Source organism: Canis aureus, chromosome X, assembly GCF_053574225.1.
Source record: "Canis aureus isolate CA01 chromosome X, VMU_Caureus_v.1.0, whole genome shotgun sequence".
Classification (NCBI taxonomy): Eukaryota; Metazoa; Chordata; class Mammalia; order Carnivora; family Canidae; genus Canis; species Canis aureus.
The window spans coordinates 66,601,500-66,620,800 of NC_135649.1; the positions used below are offsets into that span (position 1 = coordinate 66,601,500).

General features: G+C 37.2%; 1 long non-coding RNA gene across 19 annotated transcripts in view; it reads left to right on the forward strand.

Moving 5' to 3' along the window:
- LOC144309019 (uncharacterized) overlaps nt 1-19,301 on the forward strand; it is a 174,674-nt gene that overhangs the window by 22,452 nt on the left and 132,921 nt on the right. The gene's annotated exons all lie outside the window — the stretch shown is intronic.

Consider the following 19,301-nt stretch of genomic DNA (forward strand, 5'->3'; position numbering starts at 1 on the left):
GATGGCTGAGTAATATTCCATTATATACATAGACCACATCTTCTTTATCCATTCATCGTTCGATGGACACCGAGGCCCCTTCCACAGTTTTGGCTGTTGTGGACATTGCTGCTAGAAACATTGGGGTGCAGGTGTCCTGACATTTCACTGCATCTGTATCTTTGGGGTAAATCCCCAGCAGTGCAATTGCTGGGTCGTAGGGCAGATCTATTTTGAACTCTTTGAGGAACCTCCATACCATTTTCCAGAGTGGCTGTACCAGTTCACATTCCCACCAACAGTGCAAGAGGGTTCCCCTTTCTCCACATCCTCTCCAACATTTGTTGTTTTCTGTCTTGTTAATTTTCCCCATTCTCACTGGTGTGAGGTGGTATCTCATTGTGGTTTGGATTTGTATTTCCCTGATGGCCAGTGATGTGGAGCATTTTCTCATGTGCTTGTTGGCCATGTCTATGTCTTCCTCTGTGAAATTTCTGTTCATGTCTTTGGCCCATTTCATGATTGGATTGTTTGTTTCTTTGCTGTTGAGTTAATAAATTCTTTATAGATCTTGGATACTAGCCCTTTATCTGATAGGTCATTTGCAAATATCTTCTTCCATTGTCATTTAGTTTTGTGGACTGTTTCTTTTGCTGTGCAGAAGCTTTTTCTCTTGATGAAGTCCCAATAATTGATTTTTGCTTTTGTTTCTCTTGCCTTCATGGATGTATCTTGCAAGAAGTTGCTGTTGCCAAGTTCAAAAAGGGTGTTGCCTGTGTTCTTGTCTAGGATTTTGATGGAATCTTGTCTCACAGATCTTTCATCCATTTTGAGTTTATCTTGTGAAAATGTCCACGCTACCCAGGGCAATTTACACATTTAATGCAATCCCTATCAAAATACCATGGACTTTCTTCAGAGAGTTGGAACACATCATCTTAAGATTTGTGTGGAGTCAGAAAAGACCCCGAATAGCCAGGGGAATATTGAAAAAGAAAACCAGAGCCGCGGGCATCACAATGCCAGATTTCAGGTTGTACTACAAAGCTGTGGTCATCAAGACAGTGTGGTACTGGCACAAAAACAGACACATAGATCAATGGAACAGAATAGAGAATCCAGAAGTGGACCCTCAACTTTATGGTCAACTAATATTCGACAAAGCCCGAAAGACTATCCACTGGAAAAAAGTCTCTTCAGTAAATGGTGCTGGGAAAATTGGACATCCACATGCAGAAGAATAAAACTAGACCATTCTCTTACATCATTTTTTATGGCTGAATAATATTCCTTTGTGTATATATACAAGATCTTCTTTATCCATTTATCTATAGATAGATAATTGGGCTGCTTCCATAATTTGGCTACTGTAAATAATGCTGCAGTTGGGGATCCCTGGGTGGCTCAGCGGTTTAGCGCGTGCCTTCGGCCCAGAGTGTGATCCTGGAGTCCCAGGATCGAGTCTTTTTCTCCCTGTCTTTGCCAACACTTGTTTCTTATGTTGTTGATTTTAGCCATTCTTACAGGTGTGAAGTGGTACCTCATTGTGGTTTTTGACTTGTATTTCCCTAATGATGAATGCTGTTGAGCGTCTTTTCATGTGTCTGTTGGTCATCTGTCTATCTTTGAAGAAATGTCTGTTCATGTCTTCTGCCCATTTTTGATTGGATTATTTGGGGGCTTTTGTGTTGAGTTGTGTAAGTTCTTAATATATTTTTATTCTAACCCTTTATCAGATGCATTTCTATACACTAATAATGAAGCAGCAGAAGGAGGGATTAAGAAAACAGCCCCATTAACAACTGCACCAAAAATAATAAAATACATAGGAATAAACTTAAAGAGGTGAAAGACCTATACTCTGAAAACTATAAGACATTGATAAAAGAAATTGAAGATAACACAAATGGAAAGATACTCCATACTCATGGATTGGAAGAACAGGAATCGTTAAAATGCCCATACTGCCCAAAGCAATCCACAGATTCAGTCCTTTTTTTTTTTAAATTGATTCAGAGAGAGAGAGAGGCAGAGACACAGACAGAGAAGACAGAGACACAGGCAGAGGGAGAAGCAGGGAGCCCGACGTGGGACTTGATCCCGGGCCTCCAGGATCACACCCCGCAGCTAAACCGCTGCGCCACTGGGGCTGCCCCACAGATTCAGTCCTTATCAGAATGCCACAGCATTTTTCACAGAGCTAGAACAAACAATCCTAAAATTTGGGACACAAAAGACTCTGAATAGCCAAAGTGCTTTAATCTTGAAAAAGCTGGAAGTATCACAATTCAAGAGTTTCAGGTTATACTACAAGCTGTAGTAATCAAAACCGTATGGTGCTGATACAAAATAAACACACAGTTCAATGGACAGGATATAAAGCCCAGAAACAAACCCATGATTATATGGTCAATTAATTTTCAACAAAATAGGCAAGAATATACAATGGGGAAAAGATAGTCTCTTCAACAAATGGTGCTGGGAAAACTGGACAGCTACATGCAAAAGAATGAAACTGGACCACTTTCTTACACCATACACAAAATAAACTCAACTGGATTAAGGCCCTAAATGTGAAACCTCAAACCATAAAAATCCTGGAATAGAGCTCAAGCAGTAATTTCTCTGACATTGGCCATAGCAACATTTTTCTAGATAGGTCTCCTGGACAAGGAAAACAAAAGCAAAAATAAATGATTGAGACTGCATCACAATAAAAAGCCTCTGCACAGCAAAGGAAACAACAAAACTAAAAGACAACCCACTGAATGGGAGAAGATTAATTTGCCAATGGCGTATCCAATGAAGGGTTAGTATCCAGAATGCTTATTCATGATTTATCTTCCTCACCAAGTAGATCCAGTTCTAGTTCTTACTTGGCTATGCATATTAAAACTTGAGTGCTTATCAGTTGTAAGCCTTTCATTGTGACCCTTTCTCCTAGGCTAGTCAGCCAGGAATTGGGAATACTAGTCTTGGGCTCGGGAGACAGAAACTTCCCATAGAAGCCAAGTGAAGACAGGCTTATTACAATGGAAATCACTTCTAAAACAACATTAAAATATTATTCTTTAAAGAGTACCTAAAATATTAAGGATATTAAGGTTGTCCATCATTTCATAATACCAAAAGCAAAATTCTTAATATAAAGGATTGATAAATGTCATGACATAAAATTTAATCAACTTGGAAATATTACGTGTTTGACTTTGTATTTTTTTTAAGATTTTATTTGAGAGAGAGAGAGCAGATGCAGAGACAAGGGGTAGAAGGAGAGGGAGAAGCAGACTCCTGGCCAAGCAGGGAGCCTGATACGGGGCTTGATTCCAGGACTCTGGGATCATGACCTGACCCAAAGGCGGATGCTTAACTGACTGAACCATCCAGGAGCCCCTGGATGTATTTTTAGAAGCAAATTCTAAATGCCAAGACCAAGTCATACTTGCGAAACCATAGTTTAAAATGAACAATGAGCCTGAACAGACAATTCATAGAAAAACAAACGACAATGAAACCTATGAAAGAAAGTTCAATCTCATAAGAGGAATGTAAAATAAAACTAAAGAAATTTAACATTTGAGAACTTTATTGGAAGGAATTATGGGAAAAATGGCATTCATGGAATGTTTGTTGTAGAGCAAAATTGTATAATTCTTATAGAGAGCACGTCCGGAGATATTTATCAAAATTGTAGTTGCCCCTCTTCTAGAAATTATCCTACATATCTGAAAATGTGAAACAAATTGCCTGTGTAACATTAAAGAATGTTTTATAATAGCAAAAGATTGGAAACAATCCAGGGGCCCATCCATGTGGGACTAGATAAACTAGTACATTAACACAGTGGAATACTAGGTAAAAATGAATGAGGAAGCAGTCTGGCAGTGGAATGTCTTTAAGTGAAACTAGTGAAATATACATGCTTATGTTTGAAAAAAAACAGATTATATAAAAGTGGTTACCTGTTGCTGCTGGGGGAATGGGGTGGGTGCATCCAAGGATAATGGCAAGGATTTTCTATATATAATTTTTTGGAGGGGGAAGGTAGCAGAATTGATACGTTTAGAAGTTTCCAGTGACAAAATACACCTTTAATTTTTGCTCTAACTTTCATATATTTGTGTATATTTCTAAGTGGATTGTATTCACTGACCTATTGATTTCTTTTACCTACTGGTCTTTAATATGTGTTGGTTTTTTTTAAAGATTGATTCATTTATTCATTAGAGACACAGAAAGAGAGAAGCAGAGACACAGGCAGAGGGAGAAGCAGGCCTCCCGCAGGGAGCCTGATGTGTGGGACTTGATCCTGGATCCCGGGACCATACCCTGAGCTGAAGGCAGATGCCCAACCACTGAGCCACCCAGGTGTCCCTAATATGTGTTTTTTTTTTAATTGTAGGTATGGTCTCTCATTTACTTGACTAGCTTTTTGTTCAACTTGTATAAATTCAGTGCCTCCCATGCCATGGCTACTGGACATACACCTGTGCATGTAGTAATTTCTAAGTTTTATCAGAGTTCAGTAAGCTAGGGGAAGTATAATAGAGTTAAGTGTAAGGTATGTAGGAAGGTTGCCTAACAGTATAGAAGATATAAAGCCAAGGTAGAAAGGACAGGAAGACTTTGTAACGTTGTATCTCGGGAATTTTTACCAAAGTGACATACTAAGGTAGAATCCCACTTTGGAAACAGCTAAGCAGGCTAACATTGGTAGATCTTATTATTCTCTGAAGAACTTCTGGTATTGTCACAATGGACTTTGCACTATATATATATTTCAACTTTTAGAGGTTCCAGAAGACCTGATTTTGTACATTAGGTGTTCTGCTAAAATTACTGTAATTTTGCATAAGCAATCATGTCCTATCGTAAGTGAAGCCTTCGTGATGTCCCTAGATAAAATTTTGTCCATTTTTATTTCATGTTAAGCTGTTGTTGGTCATCATCCATTCCTTTCTCTCGGAGTCATGGTACTTTGGTAACCTGGAGTAATTTCCAGATTATTTTCATTTTGTAGAAATTTAAAAACCTGTTGAAGTAATGTTAAGTGTCTGACTTAAGTTCTGCTTGGGCATTTCTTTGACCCAGAATGGTCCCTCTGACATTAGGCCAAATAAAGATCCCAAGGGGTCAAGTAGTAATTTTAGGGACTGATCTTTAATTGGTAATTTGATACTTTGGGATTATTTTCTAATTAAGAGACTACATGATATGTCTGTCAGTACCTGGGATCGAATAATTGTTATATTATCTAAGCATTATAGCCTGAATCTGAAATTACATCGTTGTAATGTAAGCTATAGACTTCACCACTTTCAATAGGTCATATGAATCTCTTAAAACCAATGAATTTCTACCAGAGTCCTGGAGGTCAAAGGTATTTTAGAATTTGTAGAAGTCTACTAAGCATTAACACTCGAGACTGGTTAGGTTGGAATTATATAAGGTGGCCTGCCATGTTTGGTGTATTTTTGTAGAACACCTGATTGATTTGGTAACCTAGTGGCTATTTGGTTGCTGTTGCTGATATATAAGCTTCTTGATGATATATACAAGGATTTGTGCATTTGTAGACAGAGGATTTTTGTCCTTTTAGAATGTTGTGATTCTCACTCTTAAAACTGCCCAGCATGTAGTAGATGCTCATTAAATGTTGAATAAACATTAATATGGCTATAATACATATATATAGGTATCACATATATTAGTATCATACATATATATATGATACTATGTGTATCATCCCTTAAATGCAAACAATGTGTTACACATTTATATTTTTACATATCTTATATAGTTGTTTTTGGGTAGTTGCACTAGTAATTCTATATCATGATTTATGAGTAAAGAGTATGTAGTTTTAATAATTTGATTCATTAGGTTGCTGGATATCCTTTGAAATGTTCCAGTTGTACTCTCATACATTATTAGTGTTTTCAAAAACAATAGTACATGCACATGGTAAATAATATAAAATTAAATTTGCAAAAAAAAAAACAAAAAAAAATTAAATTTGCACTAGAGTTAATATAGTTAAAAGTTTCCTTTCCACCTCTGGTTTTCTAGTCCTCAATCTTCTTTTTTTTTCTCAATCTTCCTTCTTTCCAGATACAAGTATTGTTACTAATTTCAGAGATAGTCTCTGCATGTATAAGTCAATAGTCGTTATAAAGTCAGCATATTGTAGAAAAATAGCCTGATAAAAACTGAAAAATAAATCTGTAGACCAACTTCTGGTAGTGATATACAAGCAAAGAACCCAAATATAAATTTGGTGAGAAGAATCCACAAGCAAATTCATGAGTAGTGTACGGGAAAGTGATATTCATGCCAGCAGTGCAAGGATGGTTCAGTTTTAGGAAATCTGTGAATATAATATAGGACATTGTAGGTCAAAGGAAAACCCATCATATGAGTAGCTCTACAAGTTGAACTTCTTTTTAGTATTTTTATGGTTTAATTAAAATTACTGCTGCATTTGTATCATATTTTGATGTCAGTCATCATATAATCTCACATTTGATTTTAAAGGGCCAGCCATTTATCCAGTACTATGTATTGAAAACCTATCCTTTGCTTACTCATTTAAAATTATATGTTAAAAAAAGTAAATAAAATTATATATGTTAAATACTAAATTCTCATAATTTGAGTCTCCTTTGGGGCTCACTGGTTTCTGTCGTTAACTCTTTTCCTGTGACAGTTATGGAATTATTTTGATTTATAAGTATTATAAATGTCACTAATAGCTGTGTCCATTTGCTGCCTGTCCATATTTAGATTCATTTGTGATGCAATTTCGTATATTCCAAATTTCTTGGTTCTACACAATAATGACTATGCATTGTGATCCCTGACTTCCTCACTTCAGCAATTTACTAAAATAGGCTCCATCTTGACCTTTTTCATTATTCTATTTTGTGTCAATTCTGCCAGGGTTTTGTTTTTTTTTAAGGATCTTATTTATTCATGATAGAGAGAGAGAGGCAGACACAGGCAGAGGGAGAAGCAGGCTCCATCCAGGGAGCCTGACGTGGGACTCGATCCCATGTCTCCAGGATCAGGCCCTGGGCTGAAGGCGGTTCTAAACCGCTAAGCCACCCAGGCTGCCCCTGTTCCTTTCTCTTTCACAGAATGATATGCTTCTAATGATCATAAGATTATTTTACCCTTTTAGTTAGTTTTTCCAGCACTTCCTACCAAATTCAACTGTTTTTTTCTCATTTCAGTACTTCTTAATTACTTCTTATCTATTTGTTCTATTTCAGAAAGCCAGCATTCCATTTTTTAAAAAGATTTTATTGTATTATTTATTCATGAGAGATACAGAGAGAGAGGGAGGCAGAGATACAGGCAGAGGGAGAGGCAGGCTCCATGCAGGGAGCCTGACGCAGGACTCAATCCCGGGACTCCAGGATCATGCCCTGGGCCGAAGGCAGGCGTCAAACCACTGAGCCACCCAGGGATCCCAGCAGCATTCCATTTTATGCAGTATTCTTTTTCTATAGTAGTCTTTTGGTAACAATAGTTCACTTTAACTGAGCACACGTGATAAGTGTTACACACTGTTGTATGTGTCATTCACTCAGTTTTAATGCTCAGGAGTACATTCTAATAATTATCTCCTATTTTTTCATATAAGGTAATTGAGGTCAGTTACACTTAGTAACATTGCCCCCAAATGTCACAGTCAGGCACTTTGGCCTCAAAGTCTCTGTTCTTGTAGGCTCTCTTTTTTAAAAATGATGCTTCAGTTGTGAGTTAAAAAAAAAAAAAAGGTCCTTTTCAGTATCTGGTGGTGACTGTGCTCCTAGGAAGATCAGTAACTCTTTTTAAGAATTGCCTTTTAAAAATATATATACTTATTTATTTTAGAGCAAGCGAGTGTGGGGGAGAGAGAGAATCTCAAGTAGACTCCCCGGTGAGCATAGAACCCAAAACAGGGCTCAATCCCACAACCCTGAGATCATGACCTGAGCCAAAATCAAGAGCTTAGACGCTTAACCAGACTGAGCCACCAAGGCGACCCAAGAATTGGCTTTTCTTTTTTTTAAGTGTAAATGCTGGGCCAGTGTAATAGTTACAGTCAGAGGAGTTTATAGGATAGGTGTACATATCAGAAGATGATTGAAATTGGTCCAAAGTCCTTTTAGGTCACTGTCACTACCAGAGCTGTTTTGGTTTGGACAGTGCTTCTCCCAAGCCTCAAGGTAGAGGTGTGCAGTTTGAGAGAAGGAATACAAGTCCATAGTCTATAGAGTATTACATCTAAATAGATGATTGCGTGATTAGGCCTCAGCAGTTTTTATGTGTGAACGCTGAGGTTTGGGGTAGCTTGTCCAGCCTTCCTTGGGCTCAGGGAAAAAACTGAAGCAAACCATGTGAGCCCTTCCAGTATTTTTGCTTTTGATGTTTAAGGGGTTTTTAGAATCTTGGCTTCCCATCTAATAAAAAACAGGAGGGAAATAGGGAGTAAATGTGGCATAGTGAATAGCTGGTCAACATTTCCAGTCATGCAGGTTGATGCTATTAGGACTTTTTATTTGAGTTACTGGGTAGGAAAGATGCCTAGGGGTGAGGGCCTGAGGGTTTGAGACAAGAGGGAAAGAAGAGGAGGGGATGGAGGATCCAGATGGATCTTGTTTCAAAGAAGAGAGGCAGTGTTCTAAAGAAATCAAGCATCAGAGTCCAAGAAGAAATGTGATCCCAGCAGCCATCTTCACATCACCCCATTTCCTTGTCAAGGCCCAGCTTCACCTCTGTCTCCTTAATGGTTCTATGTTATTTGTGGGTCAGTGATGTTCTATAACTGGGTGAATCCAAGGACTGAGACAGGAACCACTTCTGGTGGTCACTTAGGCCCCTCGAGTAGTAGGGGAGAAGTGGTTTCCTGTGGGATGGGGAGCAGCAGAGATCAGTGTGATGGGGAGCAGCAGAGATGTTTGGGGCAGCATGGAAGAAAGGGTGCATATCCTGTAGGAATCGGGGCACAGGTTTTTGTCACCTAATATGTGCCCCCAAAGTCAGAGATGGTTGCAGCTCTGTTACCCAGCTCTATCTAGTAGACACTGTAGTTGTGAGCAGTGACTATGAAAAAAACTATTCCTTTGCCACATCACAGTTTATAACTCCAAAACTTCTCAGTATTTTGAAAAGTTTGTGGACCATCATCTTGGAATAGTCAAGTCCCAACTTGAGAATCCTCCATTATATCTGAGCATCCTCGCTTCCCTTTCCCTGTCTTGTGCGTTATGAGATTGATGGGCCAGGCTGTGTCCTACCACAGTGTTGAATTTGGAGGTTGATGGGAGAGGAGTCGAGGACTACAATGGGGAATTCGGTGTGGTAAGATCTTAACATTTTTTTGTGGACTTCTCATGCTTCAAAAAATCTTACAGGATATTCAAGCAACAAATAGAACTACAGACATTAGATTGTGGGCCATCTGCTTCAGTAACTTGACTTTAAGCACTTCTTAGTTCCTATGGTTTATACTGGAGGATAAGGTTAAGAGAAGTAAACTTACTAAGAAGTTTGAATTGAAGCTGGAACTGTATTTACCTGAGATAGGAAGCCAGTATTCTTCAAAGATAAGAATGCCTCTACAAGGTAGTGGGAACCACCACCCAATGTTTGTTCCCTTGGGAGTGGTATACTATGTAAACAAGGCCCTAGGTCTTCTAAGGGTTCTCTTATATATTGATGAAATTCCAACTGTCTTTTGGAATGGATGTCCTTGGCTTAGCTGTACTTTGACTGGCTTCTACTTATCAGGACCAGAAGGTTGTCCAGATAGATGCTGCTTTACTGAACGCTTGGTGTTCATCTCAGGGACTCACTACCCTAGTGCCTTTTAACTAAGTGCAGTAGTGCAGTGTGTAAGGAGATCTTGGATAAAATTCCAAAATAAAAGATTTAAGAAATCCCATAGCTTATTTTAGAATGAGAGCATGTGGTAAAGAATGTAGTGAGGGGGACGCCTGGGTGGCTCAGTGGTTGAGCGTCTGCCTTTGGCTCAGGATGTGATCCCGGGGTTCTAGGATCAAGTCCCACATTGGGCTCCTACATGGAGCCTGCTTTTCCTCTCTCTGCCTATGTCTCTGCCTCTCTCTGTGTCTCTCATAAATAAATAATAAAATCTTAAAGAATGTAGTGAGGTGGCTTTTAGCCAGCAGGATGTTGTGGGCAATGACCTCAAGAATAATCCAGAACAGTTTTGCAATAAAATGAACAAAAACTAGCCCTGCTTTCATCGGGAGGAGGGATAAGCCTGGTGCCTTTTGTTTGTGGTACACTTAGCCCAAAATGCTTTTTAATGCCCACAAACATTGGTAAAGGTAATTTTTGATAACTGCCAGCCAGAATGGCCAGTTCACTTTTACCTTCCCTATATTGAGTTGTCTGCCCCTTGGATGAGGTACTTTTACTGTGCTTGGTTTTTAAAAGGGCCCTGAAAGGTTCCCTTTCATTTCCTGGCTCACATCTCGCCATCAATTACCTGTCAAAAAGATTTGGTTTATTTTAAGCTTTAAAAGTGATAGTGGCAGAGATGGGAATAAAACCAGCTTCTGAGTTGTCAGTTTTAGACTCCACAAAATAGAGAAGGAAAAAACAGGCATTTTTAAATGAAAAGCATCTGGTTTTATGCATGGGTTAACTATAAACTGGGCAAGCTTTCCGCAAGAAGGGAGGAATATATATTTTTTTACCATGTCCTTGGAGTGTGGGTGGGATTCATGAATACACTTCCGCTACTTGGCCATTTTAATGATTAAAAGAAGCCCCCCCCCCATGCTGTGCCTGAAGATTTCATGCTCAGAAATTAAGGTTAGTTTACCTTCATTGCTCCCTTCCTATTTTTTACTAGAGTATGTGAATCCGAACACATAGGTTGGGGTGCCTGGATGGCTCAGTCAGTTGAATGTCTGCTTTTGGCTCAGGTCATGATCTCAGAGTTTTGGAATCAAGCCCCTCCACAGGCTCCCTCCTCAGCGGGGAGTCTGCTTCTCCCTCTCCCCCCTATAAGTTCTCTTGCTCTCTCTCTCAAGTAAGTAAAAATCTTTTTTTTTTAATCTATTTTTTTAGTGGCGCCTAGAAGGTTCAGTGGTTGAGCATCTGCCTTTGGTTCAGGGCGTGATCCCAGAGTCCTGGGATCAAGTCCCATATTGGGCTTCCCATGGTGAGCCTGCTTCTCCCTTTGCCTATGTCTCTGCCTCTCTCTCTCTCTCTCTCTCTCTCTCTCTCTCTGTGTGTGTGTGTGTCTCTCATGAATAAATAAATCTTTAAAAAAATAAAATCTATTTTTTTTTAAAAAGGTAGGTCTCCCAGTAGTCTGGGACCCATACATACAATGGTTCTTTCTAGGACCCCTCGGCATATTGTGAAGTACCTCCCATCACACCTCAATACTAATAAGAAATTAGAATTGCCTAACATCTCTTACTATTAGTAGCCATTGTTCCTTTCAAGCATTCTCCTGCCTAAGACATATTACTTAAATTTTCATAAAGTTAAGATTTTATAGCCAATTCCCTACATTGGTAGTGCAACTAAGCCTAGCAATTTTTTAATAAATGCTTTTGGAACATTTTGTTTTCTTGAAAGTGTGCTGCTGCCATACCTCTTTTCTGATTATCCATCTGTCCTTCCTAAGTATGCTCTTGTAGACACTCCTTTGTTGTATTGCCAACAGCCACCTCTGGAGAATTGCTGTCCTGAAATAGGATGCCCATCTCAGACATGGTGTGGCTTTTATTTTTCTAGCTTAATTCGTTCTTCAGACAGGATTTAACACCTGGTCAGCAGCTAAACTCAGCAAATAATTATCTTGCCATGTATATGGTTGTAATGAATTTCCAGTTTTGGTGTCTTTGTGGACAAATGAGAAGCAAATAAATATTTTATATGTAATTGTGACCTTGTCCTTTGGAAATTTCTAGTGCACAGCTCTGTTCCAAAGTTTAGACCTAGTAAACATTTTTTTCCTAGTAAAATTTTAGTAAAAATTTGCTGCTTCTTAAAAAAAGACTGTTGGATCTTAAGGGCTTTTGATTTTTCATTCATATACATATAAACACATAGCAATACACCAGTCACTATATTTTTAGGTGCAGTGTTTAATTTTACTTAGAAAACCTATTACCTAGTTGGGCTGTTTCCATCCTGGGCAAATAGTACAGTCATGTTACCCAATAAGGTTACAGATTGGACACCCATTTTCAAAATATTGAGACATTAACTGGATTTTATAGTGCAATAATACAGAGTTTTGCTATCAGATACCAGTATTCTGTGGGAAATTTGGCATTCTCATCAGACACTATGATAGATATATAAAAAACCTAGATAGCTATACTTTTACATATTTATGTATTTACACTAACTCGTATTACTAATGTCCTATACTATGACTTCAGTCCTCTTTCCTTTATTTGACGATGTTGTCTCAAGACTTACAAATAGCAGTATGGCTTTATGGAGTTCTCATGGTCCACTCTGCCTTGTCTCTCTATGGGTGGCATTACATGTCAACTTTTCAGGGTATTTTCCAGTTGCATTTCCTTAGAATCCCTCAATTCTATACCAATACAATGAGGCTTTTAAAGAATTTGCTGCAAATTATTGTGCTTTAATGTTGTCACCTATGTTGCTCAGCACATTATAATGTGTCATGTATATAACTGTTCATGGTTTACCTTTAGTTCAGTGTTGCTATTCTAACAGTATTAACTATTTAGCTGCCCTTTGCCCCTTCAGTTGACTGCCTGGGATTTTGTCTATTAGTAAAACATTAAGTATTAGGTAGGATCTGCCACCTATGGGTTGAGTGGTTCTGGAAGTACTGTTATTTGCCGTTTTATGAAACCATAGGTCCGTAAGTTGTTAATACTGCTGCCATTGTTCACTTAATCAAAAAATGTACCCAGAATTTTATCATCGTGAGCCATCATTTGTTGAATAGTATTAATCTAAACCATAGTCACCAAGATGATTCAAATATATTTGGTAAGTCTCAGAGTTTTTCCACATTAAGAAGATTTTGGTATTCTGTTGTCTTGTTTGGTTGTGAGTTGTCATATTTTCCTATCTGCCAGAAATATATGCTGTCTAGTTATTGATTCAGCAGTTCCTCTGTATTATAGATATGATCCTGCTGAGATTTTTCTTTTTACCACCTGTGGTCAAATGTAGGCATACCTTCTGTTTTTGAGGTTCTTTTAGTGACTGTTCTTTGTCAAGTCTTGACTCTGCTACTTCACTACTAGATTGTTATTTAGCCCAATTATAATATGGGATCATCTTTTGACTTCATGATGTTAAAACTTAAATCATGGAAAACTGTCATGGAAAACTTACATCTCCTAGTGGATGAAAACATTTCAATGATAGGGCTGATCTCCATGTGGTATTTATCTCTAATCTTTGCTTACATGTTTACATGTTATGCCTATTACCGGGCAGTTTGATGCTTAATACTTTACTTTCACTCATGGCCAGGATACTGGTAACCACTATTTGGAGGCAACCAGTCAATGGAGTTATAGCTAACAAGTGTCCTCTCAATTTTGTAATAAGATTAAATGTCTATCTTAGCAACCCTGCTAATCAGTGTGACTGAATATGGCAACTAACTTCTTGTAAAGAATTATTATTATTATTGTGACATAATTCATATACTATGAGATTACTCTCCACATTTCAGTGGCTTTTAGTATATTCACAGAATTGTTGCAATCATCATTTCTATATTACTGTAAAACATTTTTATCACCTCAGAAAGAAGCCCCATTAGTGGTAATTCCTCATTTTCTTCTTTCACAATCTCTGCAACCACTAATCTAACTTCTGTCCCTATGGATTGGTCTATTCTAGACATTCATTTGAATGGAATATATGGCCTTTATGTCTGGCTTCTATCATTTAGCATGTTTTGGTGGTTTATCCATATTATAGTATATATATATATATTCATACTTCATCCGTTTTATGTCTGAATAAATTCTACTTTATGGATTTAACGTCATTTCATTTATTCATCTGTTGAAGGACATTTGGGTTTCCACCTTTTGTCTGTTACAAATAGCACTGTAAACATTCACATACAAGTTTTTATGTGGACATATTTTCATTTCCCTTGGTATACATACACTTAGCAGTGGAATTTCTTTGTAATATGGCAACTCTGTTTTAATGTTGTAATTTTAACAAACCTTATTAAAGTGGCTGCACCATTTTACAATATCACCAGCAGTGTATGAGGATTTCAACTTACTCCCTTCTCCCTTGTTACTTTCTTTTATAATAGCCACCCTAGTGGATGTGAAGTATCTCTTTGTGGTTTTGACTAGTATTTCTGTGTTGAGCAACTTTTTATCTGCTTATTGGCCATTTGTATTTCTTTGCAGAAATGTTTATTCAAATACTTTGTTCATTAGAATTGGGTTATAGGTCTTTTTGTTCATTGTTGTGAGAATTCTTTATATAACTGGATAATAGACTCCTACTGGGTATGTGATTTGCAAATATTTTCCCCCATTTTCTATGTTGTCTTTTAACTTTGTTTACAGAATGTAAATTTTTAATATTGATGAAATCCATTTTACCTATTTTTTGGTCGCTTTTGATTTTGGTGTCATAACAAAGAAACAAACCATTATCTTACATTGAAGTCTAATCCATTTGGCATTTATTTTTATATGTGGTGTGAGGTAGAAGTACAACTTTATCCTTTAGCATGTAGATATTTAATTGTCCTACCACCACTAATTGAAAAGACTATCCTATTGAATTATCTTGACACCTGTATTGAAAATTCATTGATTCGAAATTCAGGGGTTTATTTTGGGCCTGTAAGTTCTTTTTCATTTGTCTCTATATCCTTATACCCAGATCACACAGTTTTGATTATTTTAGTTTTGTAGTAAATTTTGAAATCTGGAAATATGAATCCTCCAACTTGGTTCATGATTATTGGATGCTGAGTTTCCATATGAATTTTAGGATCATTTTGTCACTTGCTATAAAATATCTGGAATCTTGATGAAGGTCGTGTTAAACTTGTAGATTGCTTTGTGGAATATTGCCATGTTAACTCTCTCAGTCTGTTAATATGGGATATCTTTCCATTCATTTAGTCTTTAATTTCTTTAACATTGTAATATTTAGGATAAGAAGTATTGCATTTCTGTTTTAAAAAAGTATTCTAAATGTTCTGCTTTTCTTATGATATTGAAAATAGAATTGTTCTCATTTCATTTTGATTGTTCATTGCTAGTATATAGAAGTAAAAATATTTTTAATTGATATTGTGTATTCTAAGCTTTTCGAACTGCTTAGAGTTGCTTCTTTTTATTCTAATAGTTTTAATATTAGGTGGGGTATGGTTTTTTTGGTAGATTCCTTAGGATTTTTATGTATAAGATTATATCCCCTACAAATACAGATCATTGTACTTCTTTCTTTCTAATCTCATTGAGTTTTATTTCTTTTTTCTGCCTAATTACTCTGGCTAAAAATCTCCTGTACAGTATTGGCAAGAGCAGTCTTCCTGGTCTTGGTGGAAATACACTTACTTTCTCCCATAAATCACAATGATGGCTATACGTTTTTTGTAGATGTCCTTTGTCAAGTATAGAAAGTTCCCTTCTGTTGTTTGCTGAGGTTTTCATTTTTTAAATCAAGAGTGGTTGTCATGAAATTTATCAAATGCTTTTTTTCTACATTTGTTGATATGATCATGAGATTTCCTCTTTATTCTGTAACTACAGTGTATTTGATTCATTGATTTTCAGATATTAAACCAACTTTGCTTTACTGAGGTAAATCTGACTTGGTCATGGTATATAATCATTTTCGTTTCTAGATCTAGTGTGCTAGTGTTATACTGGACATTTTTGGAAATCTGTACTCAAAAGGTAGCTTGCTCTGTAGTTTTCTCATTTTATCTTTGGCTTTGGTATCAGACTAATACTGACCTCATAGAATGAGTTGAAAAGTTTCCTTCTCAAAATTTTTTTGAACTTTAAGCAAGGGATTGGTATTAAATCTTTAAACGTTTCACTGAATTTACCATTAAAGCCATCTGTTCAAGGACTCTTCTTTTGGGGACTTTTATGGATTGATTATCTAATGTATTTTTATAGTCTATTTAGATTTTTCTTCTTGAGTCAGATTCAGTTGTTTGTGTCTTTCAAGGAATGTGCCCATTTCATCTAAGATATCTAATTGGCATATACTTTTATATAGTATTTCCTTGTGATTCTTTTATTCCTATAAGGTTGGTAATGTCTGCTCTCTTATTCCTGGTCATATTTATTTGAGATTTTTCCTCTCTTTTTCATGAACAACCATGAAAAAAAATGTTAAAAACACAGTAAAAGAAACAAAGGCAAAAAAAAGAAACAAAGGAATTAAAATGGTAAAGAAACTACTTAACATAAAAGGCAGTACTAGATGAACAGAGAAACAAAAAGACATAAGACACTAGGAAAACAGCAAACATCAGTCCTACTTTATCAGTATGTTTAACTATATTAAACATAAATCTGCCCCACCCGCTTGTCTCTCATGAATAAATAAGTAAAATATTTTAAAAATTAAAAAGGATATTTTGTTAAAATGGAAGGATCAATCCATCAAAAAATATAAGCACCATAAACATATATATATACACACAGTATGTAATTGTATATACTGTAGCTGTAATTACCTGTATTAAAATGAAGATCTCCAATCAATAAGCAAACTTCCTTAAGAAATTTAAAAAGAACACACTAAACCAAGTGAATCAGGAAGACGGAAATAATACAGTTGGAATAGGAATAAATGAAAAAAAGAATAGGAAAAAAAATCGGGGGAACTAAATTTGGTTTTTTGAAACCATAACAATAAAAGACAAACCTGTAGCTAATCTCCCATTGTTATTGCTGAATTATCTATTTTTTCTTGTTTCCATCTTTTTTTTTCTTACTTTAGTTGCTCTTTTGTTAGGGGTGTGTGTGTGTGTATGTTTATGGTGCTTATATTTTTTGATGGACTGATCCTTCCATTTTAATAAAATACCTTTTTAATTTTTTTTTTAATTCTTATTTTTTATTTATGATAGTCACAGAGAGAGAGAGAGAGAGGCAGAGACACAGGCAGAGGGAGAAGCAGGCTCCATGCACCGGGAGCCCGACGTGGGATTCGATCCCGGGTCTCCAGGATCGCGCCCTGAGCCAAAGGCAGGCGCCAAACCGCTGCGCCACCCAGGGATCCCACCTTTTTAATTTTTTAAAGATTTTACTTATTTATTCATGAGAGACACACGGGTGGGGCAGATTTATGTTTTTTGGGGTTTTTTTAAGATTTTATTTATTCATGAGAGACACAGAGAGAGAGAGAAGCAGAAACACAGGCAGAGGGAGAAGCAGGCTCCATGTGGGGAGCTTGATGTGGGACTCGATCCCGGGTCTCCAGGATCACGCCCTGGGGCAAAGGCAGATGCCAAAACGCTGAGCCACCCAGGCTGCCCAGATTTATGTTTAATATAATTAAATACACCGATAAGGTAGGACTGATATCTGCTGTTTTCTTATTTGTTTTCCACATGCTTTATGTCTTTTTGTTTCCCTGTTCATCTACTACTGTCTTTTATGTTAAGAAGTTTCTTACCATTTTAATTCCTTTGTTTCTTTTACTGTGTTTTTTAACATTTTTTTCATGGTTGCTCTGGTATTTCAATTAGCATCTTACCTTAAAATAATTATTTTCAGATTAACACCAAGTTAATTTCAATTGTGTACAAAATTTGCCCCACTATATCTTTGTTCCCTCCCCTCTTTGTGCTGTTATTATTATACAAGCATACATTTTTTTTTATTGGCGTTCAATTTACTAACATACAGAATAACACCCAGTGCCCGTCACCCATTCACTCCCACCCCCCGCCCTCCTCCCCTTCTACCACCCCTAGTTCGTTTCCCAGAGTTAGCAGTCTTTACGTTCTGTCTCCCTTTCTGATATTTCCCACACATTTCTTCTCCCTTCCCTTATTTTCCCTTTCACTATTATTTATATTCCCCAAATGAATGAGAACATATAATGTTTGTCCTTCTCCGACTGACTTACTTCACTCAGCATAATACCCTCCAGTTCCATCCACGTTGAAGCAAATGGTGGGTATTTGTCATTTCTAATAGCTGAGTAATATTCCATTGTATACATAAACCACATCTTCTTTATCCATTCATCTTTCGTTGGACACCGAGGCTCCTTCCACAGTTTGGCTATCGTGGCCATTGCTGCTAGAAACATCGGGGTGCAGGTGTCCCGGCGTTTCATTGCATTTGTATCTTTGGGGTAAATCCCCAACAGTGCAATTGCTGGGTCGTAGGGCAGGTCTATTTTGAACTCTTTGAGGAACCTCCACACAGTTTTCCAGAGTGGCTGCACCAGTTCACAGTCCCACCAACAGTGTAAGAGGGTTCCCTTTTCTCCGCATCCTCTCCAACATTTGTTGTTTCCTGCCTTGTTAATTTTCCCCATTCTCACTGGTGTGAGGTGGTATCTCATTGTAGTTTTGATTTGTATTTCCCTGATGGCAAGTGATGCAGAGCATTTTCTCATATGCATGTTGGCCATGTCTATGTCTTCCTCTGTGAGATTTCTCTTCAAGTCTTTTGCCCATTTCATGATTGGATTGTTTGTTTCTTTGGTGTTGAGTTTAATAAGTTCTTTATAGATCTTGGAAACTAGCCCTTTATCTGATATGTCATTTGCAAATATCTTCTCCCATTCTGTAGGTTGTCTTTGAGTTTTGTTGACTGTATCCTTTGCTGTGCAAAAGCTTCTTATCTTGATGAAGTCCCAATAGTTCATTTTTGCTTTTGTTTCTTTTGCCTTCGTGGATGTATCTTGCAAGAAGTTACTATGGCCGAGTTCAAAAAGGGTGTTGCCTGTGTTCTTCTCTAGGATTTTGATGGAATCTTGTCTCACATTTAGATCTTTCATCCATTTTGAGTTTATCTTTGTGTATGGTGAAAGAGAGTGGTCTAGTTTCATTCTTCTGCATGTGGATGTCCAATTTTCCCAGCACCATTTATTGAAGAGACTGTCTTTCTTCCAATGGATAGTCTTTCCTCCTTTATCGAATATTAGTCGCCCATAAAGTTCAGGGTCCACTTCTGGATTCTCTATTCTGTTCCACTGATCTAACAAGCATACATTTGTATGCAATGTAAACACTTGAACACAAATCCCTTGTAGGACATGTCTGTTAGCACTGAATGTTTTTAATTTTGGTTTATCTGGGAATGTCATAATTTCTCCCTCATTTCTCA